At 36.3% G+C, this 19,891-nt stretch overlaps 2 protein-coding genes and 1 long non-coding RNA gene across 7 annotated transcripts in view; 1 reads left to right on the forward strand and 2 right to left on the reverse strand.

The window, feature by feature from the left end:
- The window catches only part of LOC128211834 (cytosolic purine 5'-nucleotidase-like), a 76,425-nt gene extending 72,248 nt beyond the window's left edge, over positions 1 to 4,177 (reverse strand). For 2 of the 5 annotated variants that reach the window (XM_052916918.1, XM_052916917.1), the window contains exon 1: positions 3,957 to 4,177. The gene's annotated coding sequence lies outside the window, so the exon portion shown is untranslated. The remainder of the gene's footprint in view (positions 1 to 3,956) is intronic. The other 3 variants (XM_052916922.1, XM_052916921.1, XM_052916920.1) reach the window with 2 other exon arrangements.
- Positions 1 to 19,891, reverse strand: part of LOC128211833 (helicase POLQ-like) — a 386,931-nt gene that overhangs the window by 263,283 nt on the left and 103,757 nt on the right. The window lies entirely within an intron of this gene.
- Positions 6,911 to 17,997, forward strand: LOC128211839 (uncharacterized). Its single transcript, XR_008257348.1, has 3 exons — positions 6,911 to 7,025; positions 12,080 to 12,140; positions 16,780 to 17,997. It is a non-coding gene; the product is annotated as an uncharacterized LOC128211839 (long non-coding RNA).

Here is a 19,891-nt window from a genome sequence, read left to right on the forward strand (position 1 = left end):
CATACTATACCAACAGAAATTTGTAAAGAAAGAAAAAACTAGTATGAACTAGGAGTACCCCCCATCACACTATATATATACAATTTGTTTTTGTCTAGATCAGACAAAAGGTCACAATTTAAATTTTTAAGTTTAATTTTTAAAGTTTTGTGACAGAAAAGGGGAAAAAAGCTGAATCGAGGAAATTTGGTATCACTGATTACCCACAAAGCTTCGAAGAGATGCAATTTTGTGTATACATACATGTTCCTGCTAAATGTACAAAACACATAACTGTTTTAGAAGACCTGATTGCTTACTTATTCAGTCAATCTTGAAGATTTTTATTATTTACTGCAGCAGATAATCTTATGTTATAATTATGTTAGCACATCATGACATCAGTCTAAAATAATAGACATGTTATACGGGATTCTTCTAATCCCTAACCTCTAAACGGGTTTGTGCAAAAACAGGGGGGTTTTGTTAAAAATTGAAATTGTATTTGGAGAAGTATTTTATGTTTAAAATAGATAATAAAGGTTTATATTCATATTATACCATGTAAGTGCAAAGATATTTTTCACAAAATAAGCATTACATGCATTACAGCACAGGATTTACCTTTCCAATCAAACAAAACTTGACTGACACAGACAACAATTATGCTAAGCATAATAACTGGGCCATCTCCGGCAAGCTTCGAGATAGACCTCGTAAATACAATCATAACATCTCGGACATGGCCGAAGTGTTCTGATTGGTGTAAAACAGTGAACCGCAGCCTTGCAGGTGCCCTTCATATATATCATATTGTTATGTTTTGACAGTATGGAATGAAGACAAACACATCAAACTCATTATAATTTGTGGGATAGGTTTTTTTTGTATACAAAACAAATATAAAATAACATATCTGGTAATATTTCTTGTTTTTGTGATATTGAATAGACGCTATATGCTTTAACCCGGAATCCCAATAAGAATAACTTCCCACTTTTGGTACAAAACAATTTGTACGTGAAGGATTTGCCATATCAAAAATTGTAAAATAAATCCATCATCGTACAATTATTTGGACATGACATGTATTGATTTATCCTGTTTATTTGTGATATATTATATATATCACAGATAAAGGGAGTAAAAATACATTCCTGAGCATTATTGTACTAATTTAATAATGATGTATATTCTCACAAAAATACAAATTCTTGAATATAATGTATTTGCAGGCATCTTTGTAAAGACTAATAAAACTATTAAAAGAAAAAGGAACCACCTGTTAATATATATTTGGCTGGCAAAGGGAAATCCAAACCCCAGTCTCCCACTTTACAGACAGAGATACTAACCACTATACTAACGAGGATGGTGAGAGCTAGCTTTTATAGTGACATGGTAGAGTGTCCACCAGCAGAGCAATGGGTCGAGGGTTCAATCCCAGACAGATGCACATAGCAATTACATTGTAGTGCAGTCCGGGATTTAATTATAGTAACTATCAACAGATACACAATTAATTTTGTATATTTGATAAGTTTAACATTTGAAAATGAATATCTTAATAAAACAAGAGCTGTCACAGTATGTGACGAATGCCCCCGAATGTGACATTGACCTACGAACAAGGTCAGTACATGAAAAGTTGATCCTGCCTTTACGTGTCAAATACATATGGCAAGTTATTTTAAATTGCCTCTGAACATAAAAAATACCACCCATACTTGACAACCTACACTGTTATGTCCTTATATTCAGAATTCCCTTGTGAATAAACACTTAGTGTATCTTTCACCTTAGAGGTAGGGACATGGGTCTTGCGCACGATACATCGTCTTCGTATGTGGAACACATGTAGAAAGTGATTTTAAAATCTGTCCATACAAGGGAAAGTAACAGCCCGGACACGACAACCTATACTCTATGTCCTTATATGCAGCACTCCATTGTGAATAAACACTAAGTGTGACCTTGACTTTTGAGGTAGGGACACGAGTCTTGCACGCGAAACGTTGTCTTGGTATGTGGAACACATGTGGCAAGTTATTTTAAAATCTGTCCATACAAGGGAAAGTTACAGCCCGGACACGACAACCTATACTCTATGTCCTTATATGCAGCACTCCATTGTGAATAAACACTATGTGTGACCTTGACCTTTGAGGCAGGGACCAGGGTCTTGCACACGACACGTCGTCTTGGTATGTGGAACACATGTGGCAAGTTATTTTAAAATCTGTCCATACATGAGAAAGTTACAGCCCGGACACGACAACCTATACTCTATGTCCTTATATGCAGCACTCCATTGTGAATAACCACTAAGTGTGACCCTGACCTTTGAGGTAGGGACACGAGTCTTGCACGCGACACATCGTCTTGGTATGTGGTACACATGTGGCTACAAGAGAAAGTTACAGCCCGGACACGACAACCTATACTCTATGTCCTTATATGCAGCACTCCATTGTGAATAAACACTAAGTGTGACCTTGACCTTTGAGGTAGGGACACGAGACTTGCACGCGACACGTCGTCTTGGTATGTGGAACACATGTGGCAAGTTATTTTAAAATCTGTCCATACAAGGTTAAGATACAGAGCCGGACGGATGGACAGACGGACGGTGCGATTTTAATATGCCCACCTTCGGAGGCATAAAAATACAGTAGAAATAACTATTCAAACACAGTTAATTTATGAACTGGTTTGAACTGGATTTGTTTATATGGTCTGGTGTATGTTTACCACATTCCTATTTTCTTAGCCTGTTTATACAGATTATCATTAATATTTTTCACTTTAATAATTTATAATACTTCAATCATAAACATTTCATGATTAGCTGCATTTTTTTTCGGGAGTAAAGGGCCAAAATAACACTAAGTGTGACCTTGACTTTTGAGGTAGGGACACGAGTCTTGCACGCGAAACGTTGTCTTGGTATGTGGAACACATGTGGCAAGTTATTTTAAAATCTGTCCATACAAGGGAAAGTTACAGCCCGGACACGACAACCTATACTCTATGTCATTATATGCAGCACTCCATTGTGAATAAACACTATGTGTGACCTTGACCTTTGAGGCAGGGACCAGGGTCTTGCACACGACACGTCGTCTTGGTATGTGGAACACATGTGGCAAGTTATTTTAAAATCTGTCCATACATGAGAAAATTACAGCCCGGACACGACAACCTATACTCTATGTCCTTATATGCAGCACTCCATTGTGAATAACCACTAAGTGTGACCTTGACCTTTGAGGTAGGGACACGAGTCTTGCACGCGACACATCGTCTTCGTATGTGGTACACATGTGGCAAGTTATTTTAAAATCTGTCCATACAAGAAAAAGTTACAGCCCGGACACGACAACCTATACTCTATGTCCTTATATGCAGCACTCCATTGTGAATAAACACTAAGTGTGACCTTGACCTTTGAGGTAGGGACACGAGTCTTGCACGCGACACGTCGTCTTGGTATGTGGAACACATGTGGCAAGTTATTTTAAAATCTGTCCATACAAGGTTAAGTTACAGAGCCGGACGGATGGACAGACGGACGGTGCGATTTTAATATGCCCACCTTCGGAGGCATAAAAATACAGTAGAAATAACTATTCAAACACAGTTAATTTATGAACTGGTTTGAACTGGATTTGTTTATTTGGTCTGGTGTATGTTTACCACATTCCTATTTTCTTAGCCTGTTTATACAGATTATCATTAATATTTTTCACTTTAATAATTTATAATACTTCAATCATAAACATTTCATGATTAGCTGCATTTTTTTTCGGGAGTAAAGGGCCAAAATAACACCGAATTTGGGCTTTGTTTACATTCTCCACCCACCTCAAATTTCTAAACCTGTAAACATTTTACAAATATACAGAAGTTTTTTCGTAATTCTGCACTATAAATTAATTTCTGTAGAAAGGGACATACATAAATGCCAATGAACAAACCTTAACTGCAGAGAATCTACCTATAAATATCACAAACGTAATACTGACAAACAAAGATGGTTTTTCTACAACTTTCAGTTTGACTTTCCTTGTTTCCAATTCTTCTTCCGGTTTAAAATTGAGAATACTTCATAGGTTTTTAAATTTAAATTGTTCAAACCCTGGCCTCTGTTTGTAAATAATACTGTAATATTATAAACTTGGCATGTTTATATCGTTCTCTTTGGACTCTTTACGATAAGTCCTTTCAAAACGATCTTCAAAGATCAATATCCACTGAAGAGCTGTTATTGCTTTCAACGCGCATGCGCAGAAGATTCTGCACAGTGACAGATGGCGGGAAAGCAGCATCGCATATCTCACACGTTTGTGAATTTATTGTTTGGGGACTGATTAAGTTGGAAATTCAGACCACATGCCTAACACTTGTATGCATTTTTTGTTGCCGATCAATTAATAAATTGCTTTCATTGAGATCAGCCAAGGAAGTTTACGTCCCACATGTGATGTTTGCACGTGTACGTGATTTGAGTTTTTGACTCAAAAGTAAGGCCAGTTAATAAAAAATGTTAACTATTTTAATATTGTAAATGATTGAACTAAAACTATACTTGAACATGATAACAGTAGAATATTTTTAGGGTTAACAGGCGCGTAGCTAGGGTCAATTTGGGATTACGCAGATCGATGCCTTCGGGGCAGGGGCGTAGCAAGCCCTATTCATGTGGATTCATAATCATGTAGGGGGGTACGGGGGCATGCCCCCTCGGAAAAGTTTGAAAAAAATGGTGCAATCTTTCCCATTCTGGGCGTTCTGAGCTACTTTAGTACTGGAAAACAGTCCGTTCTGAGGTACTAAAGTACTAAAATGCATGTAGTCAAGTATGCGTACTGCAACTTAGGCTGATATTTTAGTCAGAATGATGTGGATTCAGTCATGTACTCGCATTATGCAGCTAAGTGCCTGCTTGGGTGTATATTAACCTCATCTCACTACTTGGACCTGTCAAAATTTCATAACGCAACTGCATATTAACTTTTTGGGTACAGTCAGCCACGCGCCTGGCTAACTACAGTCTTATAATTGATGTTTTGTCAAAAAGAGAGCTATATTGATACATGTAAAGTTATTTATTACATGTTAAGGTGTAAACAATGCTGGATGCAGACAGATGATAGGAAAGCGTACACAAACCTAGAAGCTGTTATCAAGGTTGCACCACATGTTTCATAAGAAAGTGATTTTTCTGAGTGACGTCCAAGTAGATCTAAGTTTGCAACATGCAAGGCACAGTAGATGTCTTACACTTGTATGAATTATCTGTAAATGATCACAACTCTGCTTTATTGGGGCCAGGAAACATTTCAATAGTATAATATGAGGCTCTGCAAGTGCACATACTTACAGTCTAGAATACTTGGTAAGTCATCATGGTGACAATCAATATTACATTTGTTTAAACTTTAATATTTAAGATATTACATAACTGAAGTAGTGAACACTTCAAAATGCTTTTAACTTCTTATGCACATGTATTTGGATTATTAAGTCGAAAACCAGTACTGGTAACTGAAATTAATTGTCTTGCTCATTTGCTATCAAAATAGCAGGAGCATTCAGTCCTCAAGATTTAGATACATTTGAGTGAGTGGTCAAAATCCCTGTGGTAGAGAATGTTCCATCTGGGACCAATAACAAAATCCTACTCTCAGGTTCCGTGCATATGTAATGCTCTGCTGTAGGCGGCAGATGTGCGTTCATAGTGTAGCATTCCGTTATAGACGGAAGAACGTTCATAGTATGTATGTTAACTTGGTTGGTAATGTGCAAATTAGCAAAGCCCGGGCTCTGTGTGAATAGAGAATTTAGTGTATATGTGGATCAGTGGACCCTTTCAGAGTCGAGCATGCTTTTCTCTGAAGGGATCTGTTGTGTTTGTTTGGTCTCGCAAGTTACAAATGGTGGCAGCGGGGGGATAATGACAACTGCCGGACCGGAGTTGCCTTACCCATGTGTTTCCCAGTCCAAGACTTGGGACGAGCTTTCTCTGAGGGGAAAGTAATGTAACGATCCGCTGTTTTTGGCGGATGTGCTTTCATAGTGTAATGGTCCTCTGTAGGTGGCATATGTGCGGTCAATGTATAACATTTCGTTATGGACAGAAGTACGTTCATAGTATGTATGAAATGTATGTACAATTTAGTGTATATAAAGACCAGTGAAACCCTTTAGGGTTGAGCATGCTTTTCTCCGAAGGGATCTGTTGGTGTTTGTTTGGTCTCGCACGTTACACATAAAAAAACTGTGTGTCACTAAAGTTTTTTTTTGAAGTCCAAAACCCTTGTTTTGGTGTTCAGTATTATGTTTAAGGGACTCCCTCATGTTTTTTTAAATGTACTTTCTTTATTTTAATTACGAAATAAAAGAGTGGCTAGTCATCAGGAGTATTAAAACTAAAATATCAAAAGCTGGAACCTTTCAGCAAATATTGATATTTACTTAATTATTGTTTTTAAGGACCAATATTTTCATTAACGTAAACAACAGGTTTTTTGATGCATGATTGGTCGATTGACACTTTCACATGATGTTATCAATTTGTATTGTCAAAAGGTCAAAATATCAATCTGATACAATTCTGGGGGGCCTAGTAGTTAAGGCGTTGGTTTTCTAATATATTTTTTACTATACTGGTGTGGGTTTGCACCCCACAAAAAAATCAAAACAAAATTGTTTATACTATAAATGAATTTTTTTTCTGCAATTACGATTTCAAAGAGTAAAATAATTATAAAATAAGTTTTCAGACGCATTTACCGGTTTATTCATTTTTGGTCCCAAAACATGAGCGAGTCCCTTAAAATATCATCAGATCTGATGTTGAAAGAAATTGGAACTTATCCTGCCCCAAAAAACATTTTCATTTCAGGCTTGTTCTAAGAATCCAATGAAAAGAGGCGCAGCTATGGCGTTGAAGCTGGCTGACATAAAACCAATTTCTCTCCCATCTCCTGATATGGAAATATTTCTGCAGACTGCTGATCCAAGATGTATTGTGTGGAGAATCTGTGAGTAGATGTATACAGTTGTCTTTCTTTTATTGACATCAGCATGCCTGACAGCTAGTGATGTTATGATGATTGAATAGTTCAACATTGAATGGCAATTTTGAGAGTGAATTTTTGTATAATGATTTTCAATGTGTTTTGAATTTCTTTAGCTTTCTTTTCATGATTTTAGACGTTTTTTGGCGCCATTTTCCTCTTTTTAAACAAAATCTTATTGCCAACTTCTCAGCATAATTACATTTGTACTCCTGCCTCCCTCATACATATTTGTCTAAACAATAAAGAAATATATATATATATATATAGCAATAAAATAATGAAACTATTAAAGATGCAGAATAGAAAGGGTCTAAACATGAATGGAAATAATTTTGTATTGATTGCTAATTGTTTGGTCTTCAATCTTTCATAATAGATGGTAATCATTGCCATTGTTTAGATTTCCAACTTGACTGACAACTCTAAAAATTATTGTTATTTAACTTGGTAGAAATTGTTTTGTAAAATTTAAGTTTTTAATGAATTGAAAGTATTAATATACCAGTATGCTAATTAAGATGCTTTATGCTCGGACAAATCAGTGTACATGAAACTTAGGATCCGACCTAGGACAGGTTTAACATGTATAATAGACTTCATAACTAAACCTACTATAGCTCTTGGTTAAAGTTGTCTCAATTGTATTTTAATTTATATAAAGATCCATTGTTCTATGTTCTAGTGTTGTCTTTCAAAAGGGTATTGTTTAGCTTGCTTGCAGGGCGCTCTACATAGTTGTCACAATGGTGGTTTATGCTTGCTGTTTCAGCAGGCCAATGTTGTTGGGGCTGTAACTTGTCCAAGCATTTTGGGAAATTTAAAATAACCTGGCACAAATGTTATCCATAAAAAGAGTTCTGGCATGTGTGCAAAACCAATAACTTAGGCTTAAGTCAATGGTCATTTATGAAGAATTTCTTGTAATTTAGTTTCAGTGTCTGGGCTTTAATGTTTCTTGTAATTTAGCTTCAGTGTCTGGGCTTTAATGTTTCTTGTAATTTAGCTTCAGTGTCTGGGCTTTAATGTTTTTTGTAATTTAGCTTCAGTGTCTGGGCTTTAATGTTTCTTGTAATTTAGCTTCAGTGTCTGGGCTTTAATGTTTCTTGTAATTTAGCTTCAGTGTCTGGGCTTTAATGTTTCTTGTAATTTAGCTTCAGTGTCTGGGCTTTAATGTTTCTTGTAATTTAGCTTCAGTGTCTGGGCTTTAATGTTTCTTGTAATTTAGCTTCAGTGTCTGGGTTTTAATATGGCCATGCTTTTGCGGATTAGGAAATAATTTTTCACAAATGTTAACCATTTAATAGAAGAAGAACGTAAGTTCTAGCATGTGTGGAAGACGTTTGACTTAGTCTGTAGGTCGACTGTCATTTGTCAAAATTCCTTGTATTTATATTTTATATGGCTTGTCTTGGCGTTAACATGGCCATACATTGGGGGATAATGTTAAATAACTTTGCGCTAATGTTTTACATGAGAAGACAGTATCCCAGTCATTAAACAATGCCGATATTTTCATATGATTATTATATTAATGAAAACTTTTTGATATTTAATTCAACAAAACTTTCTTGGAACTGTTTCACAAATTTGTATTTTAAGGGAGTCTATTTCATGATTTTGCTTTCAACATTGGCAGGCTTAACATTGTTGGCGATTTGCAGACATAGCTTTAGTTCACTGTGAAGACTTCCAGCATTAATTCAATATTTTTCAATGTTAAATTGTTTAGTTTACTTCTGTTTTTATTCTAGTTTGTTTGTATTTTCTGTTTCTTTTCGAGGTAATGGTGTTAAATGTTTAGACTTCATTCTTTCATCAGATGGAAGAGCCTCAAAGCTATATTATTTTATTTCAGGTAATTCATGTTAAAACATTTTAAATTGGCAAGTTTTAATTTGGCTTGAAATGATCTGCTAGACTAGAAATGGTCCATCTGTCTATTACACTTCCTTGCCCGCTCTGTATCTCCTAAACCCTACCTAGGATTTTCATGAAACTTGGGTCAAATGTTAACCACATCGAGACTACATAAAGAACCAACATTACATGCACGATGGCTCCATGTCTAGGTCAAATGTTCGAGCCATAGATTTTTGTGTCCACTCTTCATCTTCTAAAACCCTTAAAGGATTTTCATGAAACTTGAGTCAAATGTTCACAAGAACAAGACAATGAAAGATCCCACATTCCATGCACGATGGCTCAAGGTCAAGTTCAGTGTTAGAACAAAAGATTTTGTGTCCATTCTGTATCTTCTAAACCCTTTCAAGGATTTTCATGTAACTCGTTTCAAATGTTCACCTCATCGAGACGACTTGCAGAATCTCATGTACATACAAAGTGCAGAACTCAGAACTTAAATTAATTGAGCATGTTGGCTCACGTTCATAACTGAATAAAACATGATACCAATTACATTATTTACTGCAGTAAATAGAAAGGTCTTAAAGATATGATTTGTTTCTAAAGACCCATAGATAAATCTAGCATTGTGGAAACATGGGTGACTGTTTCGACCAGAGATGGTGAAAAACATATTTTTATACATCTTTCTTTAGTTAATAAATATATACATTGTAGAAAAACCCCACCATGCATATCTTCAACATCACTGAACTTTTGCATTACGGTAAAGATTTGCATGCAATCGTTCACAACACCTCGGCCATTTTTTTGTTGAAAACCAACCTTGGATGCTGGTACATCAGTTGAAGTAATTGGTAAGATATAAAGTAATAGTTAATTAATTGCAGTGTTTTAAAGTGTATTTTGTATAACTAAGTTTAAATTGATTGCCAGTGAAATGTATTATTGTATACATAATTAAGGCTCCCAAGAGTATTGTCATTAAGTTTAACTGCTAAATTGAAATAACTACACTATCTTCTTGCAACTTAGTTAAATGTTAAGATTTCTGACATTGTAAACCATCCATATACATCCAAGGTTGTTTTTTAATGGAAAATGGCCAAGGTGTTACGAATTGGATGCATTATTTTGATGTTGAACAAGTATGATAATTCAAGTTTAAACATTTTTCATTCAACATATAATATTTATTAGTATCCAAAATCAGCAGCCAATTGTATAAAATTGTTAATTCTTTGGTTAGGATAAAGTTACCCAAATTATTTATTGATTGGTCATTATTTATCCCATTTTTTTCAGTTAACCAGTCAAAGTGTTTTACTATGTGAACTGCCCAACAAATAACCTTTTATGGGTTAACTTTTTAAGGCGGATCCGTGGTATAGTGGTAACACACTTTACTGATAATACAGGGGTCAAAGGTTTGATTCCCCGCCGCACCATTAAAGAAATACTAATCCTTTTAAAGGAGCGACATTAAATAGGGGTCCCGTGTGACACAGCTATACACTGATGTATGTTAAAGAACCAGGGTAGCTCTAACCAGGGTTACATTCTGTCTTTGCACTCAATGCTCCAAAAACATAAAATGACTGACAGTCTTATCGGAGCACTCGCCGAATTGTGACTGACAATCTTATCAGAGCACTCGCCGAATGGGCCTTGAATTCAGATGTGAGTATAAATAAGCTTACACACCATCACCTTTTTAAGGTTTTATGCAATTGGCTGCAGATTGCAACATTGTATGTTATGCTAGTATACATGATGTCCTGAAACAGATTAAAACAAAAGAGCGTATAATGTTTCCCTCTGAATGGTTTTACTTACACTAATAAGCGGTACAATGTACACTTAAGAAGATTATATGTGAATGAATAAGTATAAAATGTCATCAATATTTAATTTATGATAATATTGACTGAAGTAAACTGTAGAAGGGATATCGCCCAAGATGTTTCAGAATAATATTGGACAGTGCCTATGCAGTGATTAATTTTCAACGCTGATTGAGTGCATTCCTTGGAACTCCAAATATTTCACTTTCATAGGTCCAGCAATCATCTGAGAGTCTCGAGCTAGTGTTGTGCATACATTTTGTACTAAAAAAATAGTACATGTCCCTTGTCCAAAAAAGCGCATATATTTAGGATTAGGAATGATTGGTCCCCTCGAAAAAGTGTAATATATATGGAAAACAAAATAAAGTATTAAAGGGATTTTGGATTAAAAACGTAAAGGGTGAGGTTTAGGTTTAAGGTTAGTTTTGAATCCCTTCCATCATTTAAGTATTAAAAAAAAAATCCTGTATGACCTATCCACCACTCCGGATGCGCAGCAAAAAGGAATCACTGCCAATGTCAAATGATGGTTAAGATTTGTACCCTTTGATAATACCCCTTCATTTTCACTATATCATCCTATTTGTCTGAATTTGCATTTACAGCTACCCTTGATTAAACAACCCCTAATCCTTTATGGGTGATTTATACCTGACCCCTTCTTAACATATAGCTGGCAATTGGTCAGTCAATATTTAAACTTTTCTGAAAGTTACAAAAGCTAACAGAGACCCCTCAGCCCTGTCATAAAATCAAATTTGAAAATTGTCTAAAAGACTGGAGTGTCCGTTTTCAATTTGTACTGGCATGAAATGCAAATATGGCTTTAAGATCAAATCAGAACCCTTGACCCTTTACTTTATGTTGTAAATCATTATTGTTATTGAAGGTTGTAAACCTATTGGCATAGTTGAAACTACTATAGGGGCTGGAAAATACTAAGTCTATGCAGTTATCTTTTTTGGTATAATTATATTAATGGGAAAAGCAATTCTCATGTTCAGGAGGGGCTCTTAAAACTGGTTAATAGTATTCAATGCAAAAAACAAGGATTTTCTCTGCTTTAAAATGGGCATATGTTGGGCCTACATACAACATTTTAAAACAATTAGATCTTCTTTTTTACCGGAGTGGTAGAAAAAGTCTCAATTTCTCAAAATTATTCTGTTTTTCAGTATAATGTTAATGAAAATAAATTATTTTAGCATTGAAGTGGTAGTAAGCAGTGTTATATAATCCCAATTTATAGCAATATTTCATTCATAAATGTATATTTTAAAATGATGGCTTTCTTTCACATTTCAGTGTCGCCATACCAGTTATTCATATTCACAATTCCAAGGCCCCTGTCCACAATCACAAAAAGGTGAGAAAAACAACGCCATCAAAAATATTGCACAAATGTTTAAGGGCATCTTTTTGCACAAATGGTCTGTGTGTAAGGGCAGCATCCTGCTCAAATGGATTGTGTGTAAGGGCAGCATCCTGCACAAATGGATTGTGTGTAAGGGCAGCATCCTGCACAAATGGTCTGTATTCAATGGCAGCATCCTGCACAAATGGTCTGTATGCAAGGGCAGCATCCTGCACAAATGGACTGTGTGCAAGGGCAGCATCCTGCACAAATGGTCTGTGTGTAAGGGCAGCATCCTGCACAAATGGTCTGTGTGCAAGGGCAGCATCCTGCACAAATGGTCTGTATGCAAGGGCAGCATCCTGCACAAATGGACTGTGTGCAAGGACAGCATCCTGCACAAATGGTCTGTATGCAAGGGCAGCATCCTGCACGAATGGACTGTGTGTAAGGGCAGCATCCTGCACAAATGGTCTGTGTGCAAGGGCAGCATCCTGCACAAATGGACTGTGTGTAAGGGCAGCATCCTGCACAAATGGTATGTATGCAAGGGCAGCATCCTGCACAAATGGTCTGTGTGCAAGGGCAGCATCCTGCACAAATGGTCTGTGTGCAAGGGCAGCATCCTGCACAAAAGGTCTGTGTGCAAGGGCAGCATCCTGCACAAATGGTCTGTGTGCAAGGGCAGCATCCTGTATGCAAGGGCAGCATCCTGCACAAATGGACTGTGTGTAAGGGCAGCATCCTGCACAAATGGTCTGTGTGCAAGGGCAGCATCCTGCACAAATGGACTGTGTGTAAGGGCAGCATCCTGCACAAATGGACTGTGTGCAAGGGCAGCTGGTCTGTGTGCAAGGGCAGCATCCTGCACACATGGACTGTGTGCAAGGGCAGCATCCTGCACAAATGGATTGTGTGCAAGGGCAGCATCCTGCACAAATGGATTGTGTGCAAGGGCAGCATCCTGCACAAATGGTCTGTATGCAAGGGCAGCATCCTGCACAAATGGTCTGTGTGCAAGGGCAGCATCCTGCACAAATGGACTGTGTGCAAGGGCAGCATCCTGCACAAATGGTCTGTGTGCAAGGGCAGCATCCTGCACAAATGGTCTGTGTGCAAGGGCAGCATCTTGCACAAATGGTCTGTGTGCAAGGGCATTTTAACATTTTTAGCTCTACTGACCAAAGGCCAGAAGAGCTTATGCGATGGTAATGTGTACGTTGTATGTGCGTCCGTGTGTCTGTAAACAATTGCTTGTGAACACGATACAGTCTTCAGTTTTGATTGTATCACGATGAAACTTGTACAGTATCTAGATATCCATTAGAGCTCGGTTCCTTTTGAAAACCAGCCAGATCCCCCCATGCATGCCTAGATTATGGCCCTTGATAGTATAAAAAAATGCTATTGTGTAAACACTAGCTTGTGAACACGATACAGTCTTCAGTTTTGATTGTATCTCGATGAAACTTGTACAGTATTTAGATATCCATAAGAGCTTGGTTCCTATTACTCAAACGTACATGCTCTGGATTGAAAATGACCACAAGGGCCATGCTTGTAGAGCATAGGCCCTCTTGGGCCTCTTGTTTGTTTATGCAGAATAATGAATGTCCTGATACCTGGACGCTGAAACTGTGTTCTTAAAAGTAATTTTGGTCTTTGATCCTTGAGCTTTTGACAGGACCACAGGAACTTTTGGGCTCATGGGATTGTCCCTGAAGTTTCCACTACATTATTGAATGGGAAAGACTGGAACTATCCTTGTAGTTTCCACTGCAGTATTGAATGGTAAAGACTGGGATTGTCCCTGAAATTCCCACTGCATTATTGAATTGGAAAGACTGGGGTTGTCCCTGTACTTTCCACTGGATAATTTAATGATAAAGACTGGGGTTGTCCCTGTAATTTCTACTGGATAATTTAATGATAAAGACTGGGGTTGTCCCTGTAATTTCCACTGGATAATTTAATGATAAAGACTGGGGTTGTCCCTGTACTTTCCACTGGATAATTTAATGATAAAGACTGAGGTTGTTCCTGTAATTTCCACTGGATAATTTAATGATAAAGACTGGGGTTGTCCCTGTAATTTCCACTGGATAATTTAATGATAAAGACTGGGGTTGTCCCTGTACTTTCCACTGGATAATTTAATGATAAAGACTGGGGTTGTCCCTGTAATTTCCACTGGATAATTTAATGATAAAGACTGGGGTTGTCCCTGTAATTTCCACTGGATAATTTAATGATAAAGACTGGGGTTGTCCCTGTACTTTCCACTGGATAATTTAATGATAAAGACTGGGGTTGTCCCTGTAATTTCTACTGGATAATTTAATGATAAAGACTGGGTTTGTCCCTGTAATTTCCACTGCAGTTTTTAATTGGAAAGATTGAGATTGTCCCTGTAATTTCAGCTGCAGTATGTTGAAGACTGATTTTTTTTTCAATTTACATTTCGTGTTGGACAGTTTGGTTTAAATTTGTTTAGAATCAACTTTGATTAAAACTTTAATTAATCTGGCTCATCCCTTCATCTTGTTTTTATTAAGTGTTTGCTGACTTGGAACTTTTTTTTAATTTTCTCTGAACACTACTTTGTGCTCATTTTAATGGTTATTTATTAAGTTACTGGTAAAACTTTTAATTAGTACAGGAAATCTTAGAATATTCAATGAAGCTTCAATTATTTGTCCTCGGGGAAATTCCATTTCTGGGTGTGTATTTAATTTCATTGTCAATTGTTGTAAATAGTCGTGTCTGATATGACTATTTGAGTAGGCTACAACTTTATTAATAAAGATGAAAGTGTTCAGTTATTATCACGATTTAGTTGATGTATCTTTTCATTTATTTGTATTTCAGCCAAAGTCAACTCAAAGCCATCCTTATGTTTTTTAATTCGAACAAGAATATATTATTCTTATTTAAGATCATATTTTTATCGGGGTAATTTTGCTGTACAATTCCCGGGGTAATATTCATATCAGGGTAATATTTTTGTATAGTTTTCAGGGTAATATTGTTGTATATTATACCTTACATAAATATATCCCTTTCTTTGTATATATAATTATAAAGTCAATCATTCTGTATGTCGGTGTATTTTAAAAATGTCTCTTCCCTTTTTAGCAGACATATTGTTTTTGCCCTGTCTGTCAGTCATTTAGTTTGTACGTCACACATTGTTTCTGCTCAAGAACTAGAGAACGCTAATTAAGACCCAGAAACTTCAAACTTAGTATACAAGTTGGTTATGACCAGTAGATAACCCCGAATGATTTTGAGATCAGTAGATGAAGGTCAAGGTTGGAGTGACCTTCAGGTGGAAAAGATATGTTGGCGGTGACCTAAAGCCCTGAAAATGGTTTCCGCTAAATGGTAAAGAACGCTTCCATCCAGGAACTTCATACTTGGTGTGCCAGTTGATCATGTCTAGTAGATGACCACATTGATTTTGAGGTCAGTAGGTCATTGGTCAAAGTCGCAGTGACCTTTAGGTGAAAAAACCCAGTTTCTGCTCCATAACTTTAGAACACTTAAACCAAAGATATTAATTCATATTTGGCATGCCAGTCAGTCATGAGTAGTTGATGACCCCTAATGCTTGTGAGATAAGGAGGTCAAAAGGTCAAGGTGACTTTGAGGTGAAAAAAATGGTTTCTCGCTGAAGAACTAAAGAACGCTTGCACCCAGGAACTTTATACGTGATATGTCTATTGGTCATTACTAGTATGACCCCTATTGACATCAGCAGGTAAAAATCACGGTGACCTTGAGGTCAAAAACATTTTCTGCTAAATAACTTAATAAGAATGCTTGCACATATATGAACTTCATACTTGATATGCCAATAATTTATTGGTCATGACAAGTTGATGATGCCTATTGATTTGGTGATTACTAGGTCAAAGTTCAAGGTATAGGTCGCAGTGACCTTTAGGTTAAAAAAAGGTTTCAGCATAAAAAATAAAGAACGCTTGCGCCCGGGAACTTCATACTTCGTATGCCAGTTGGTGACCTCTACTGATTCAAAGACCAGAAGGTCAAAGATCAATGTAACATTGAGGTAAAATAACGGCTTCTGCTGAATTATTATAGAATGTTTGGGCTCAGAAACTGCATACCTACTTTTTTAGTTGGTCTTGATTAGTAGATGACCCCTTTGAGGTCAGTAGGTCAGGGTCACAGTGACCTTCTGGTGAAAAACAATTTGTTGGTCACAAGTCATGCAGTACCTCACACTTCTTTCAACTGAAGAACTAAAGAACACTTGGACCCAAGAACTTCATACTTGCTCTGCAGGTTAGTCATGACCTACGACCACACAATGGGGGAGACCAGCGCTTTTTAAAAAACAAAACAAAAAACATGATCTTTGAATAGAATAAAAAAAACAACTGTTTTTAATTGAATATCTGGTGTTTGTTAATTAAGGTATGTTTAAAAGTAAATGCATTTTATCAGTTTGGAAAAAAATGGTGCAAATAAATGGTATTTGATACATTTTCAGTGAACCTGGTGCTGTTGTTTCTCCATTTGTTGACATGCACACCTGTCAAATTTGCCCTATAAAAATGGTAGATCCTACCTAACTCTGACATGTGACATAACCATCTACACCTGAAGAGCTTCTATTTATTTTCAGGATTCTGGAGATGACAGTTTATATGTTACTCTTGTCATGCTGTTGATGGAGCACAGGATATAAGCACTTTTTCTGTAAGAAATACTAGAACAAGACACAACCCAGATGTGAGGGCATTGTTCACACTTCTCTGCTTTGAAACAATGTTTTCTATATGTCTTTGGTGTTCAGGTCTTTTTGCGGGAAATAAACAAGGTAAATCATGTACAATCTGCATACATGTATTGCAAGAGAACATTGACTTGCGTCTGGAAGAACGAAGTTATACTTCGTCCGTCTGAATAACCAATAGTACGGCTACCAGCTTCTAAACTGTTTTACTCATTCCTTTTATCTTTTATGAATTTTCCAAATGTTGACATGCCAAGAAATCCTATCCAATTTTCGATTAAGAAGGAAACCCCTGTATGCCAGCATATACCTGGAGTTTAGTAGCATATGCATTATGTTCCATTCAGTGGTTTTGTGCAAAGGGTTAAAGGGCTGACTTGGTTCTCCATGTAATTTTTATCAGTTATCTGCTGTACAGCTAATTCATTTCATTTAATGGCCATTACGACCAGCTTGAAATTCAGGGGAGCAATGATTTTGGTCATTTTTCGGAAAAATATTTCTATTGTTCATGTTTCTTAGGTTTAACGCTTCATCTCATTTTGTTTATTACGACACTTGTCAAAAATAAAACAAAAATTTCAATCATAGTTTATTATTAAGTATTGACATGATTTTCTTAACCATAGAAAGTATAATTATTAATTAACTAAGCTAAGCATTACATCTTTGATATTGTTTATGAACAATCTCCTTGATAACAATATTTAACTATCTAAACCACACTCTTGAATTATGTTTAAAGATTGAAAACAAATCAAATGTACTATAACTATATTTCTTAGTTCTCCAACAGCTAAATATTTTCCTCACGCAGGCCAAATCCTAATAGCCTCTTATAGATCAATACCGTAATCAAGTCGTTTAATTTAACAACTTGATTACGGTATTGTTCTATAAAGGATTTGGCCAGCGTGAGGATGTATTTTGACCCAAATAGAATCATGAACCCCAGTCAAACTTATCGACTACCGGCTCAAAATGTTGTGACTCATGTATATTTAATAAAATGATACCGGGGAGTCGTTTATCTGTGGATGTCGAAAATCTGCTTAAAGGGGCTGTACTCCGTATGATAAAATAGCGGGGGAAAAAGAAAATTGTCGAAAACTTACATAAACTTGGCATCGATGTGTACAATGCATTGAAACTTCGTTAAATAAAGTTATTATTATTATTATTATTATTATTGTTATTATTATTATTACTTACTAACTGAAGTACCACATAGTTTACAATTTATTTAAGTTTAGCAGTTATTTCGTATTTTTCCATTAAAAAGATTACTGGGTATGTCTACCAGGTAGAATTAATTCCTTATGCGTGATTGGCTAGTCGCTGTTATCACGTGATATTACCGAAGTACGTGTATAGCTTAATTATGTAATTAATAGAGTAAGCCGTCGAGCTCATTGGATACGACGCTGGACTGCAATTTTGGTGACACGGGTTCGAACCCGGTCTCCGACACAATTTTTTTTTACATTTTGGTACTTTTTTTACAATTATGATATCAAAGTGTAACACATTCCATTAGATAATTGTCCTGAGATTCGTTACAGAAAAAACTTTTTTTGTGCGAATCCGGTGTACAGTCCCTTCAAGGATTCATTGCACTTTGCGCTCATTATAAATAGATAAATAAAGGGTCTTCGCATTGATACAAAAAGCTTAGTTCCTTCATTCACAGCAACATATAGTTGATTAACGCGAGATGTGTAGCCTCAGTAGTAGTAATATGATAGTTAGTAGAAGGAATAGTAGTAGCTGTTGATGTAGAAGTGGCAACAACAACAATTCAGCAGGAGCGGCAGTAGTTTTAGGGATATCATCATTATCATCATCATCGTTGGTGGGGGTGGTTGTTGTGGTGGTGACGGTGGTGTTGTTGCGGTGGTGTTGACAGTGGCAATAGCAGAAGCAGTAGTGGTAGTATCAACAGCAATAGCTGCAGCATTACCACCTGTATTACGAAGACTTAAGAGCACACGAATTAAATGACCAACATAGTCGGTTCTGTTCGGTGGGGTTAAATACCTATTTACAGTAACGACCGTTGAGAGTCATGTTATTTTTTGGGGTGTGGGGCTGTGTCAATATTTTACAGAAAAGGAGTCACGCAAGGACAGCGACCATTGTCGTGATTTTATGTGGGTCAAAATATGTTCTTTCACCGGTCACGGTATGAAGACAATGCCAGATGAACACAAAACTAAGCAATTTTCTAGATTGAAACATTGCAAAAACAAATCGCAATCAGTTATACGAAAATGCATTTTAAACGCCTCAGAATGTGTTCATGATGATATGAACAAAATTGAAGTAAATTTAGCATTAGGAGATTCAGTTTCGCCAATGTGATGGGTTTTTTTTCAAGTTTCGTTTGTATTTTTCATGGTGTATACGTATTCTTACGAACTCAATAATTTTTACAGTGAAAAAAGAAAAAAGCTTTAAAAATGAATAATAAGAGTGTGTGTTTTTGTTAAAAAATGCGAACCCAATAAATCTGACATTTTAAAATCAATATCCATACGCTTAGTAAAGCATACCCTTAAATATAATTTGACCTATGAGACGGCCAGATTCATATATATATGCTGTAATATAGGTTACATTTTCATTCCAAATAAAACGGTTGGTTAAGCATACCATTTTCATTAACATCTGTCATATGTCTAAACAAATATTGTTACTCATTAAAAAAAACATATTTTTGTTTAAGAGTAAGTAAATAATAAGTTTTACTAAATTAAGTACTCAGTAATTATGTCTAACACTTGATACTTCTTCACGTTTTTCTGGGCAAAATTAAATACATTCTTCCAAATCTTGACCCGAACTACAGCAACTCCCTAGATATGATAACATGATTAAACACATGGTCAGATTCTCGGTCAATTAGGGGTTAATGTGTAGCTGAAATTGACTCTCGTGTAGAAATGAAAAGTGGAAAAATTGGCTGATATTTCTTGGCATGATATATGACTTTAACACGAGA

This window comes from Mya arenaria, chromosome 12, assembly GCF_026914265.1.
Source record: "Mya arenaria isolate MELC-2E11 chromosome 12, ASM2691426v1".
Lineage (NCBI taxonomy): Eukaryota > Metazoa > Mollusca > Bivalvia > Myida > Myidae > Mya > Mya arenaria.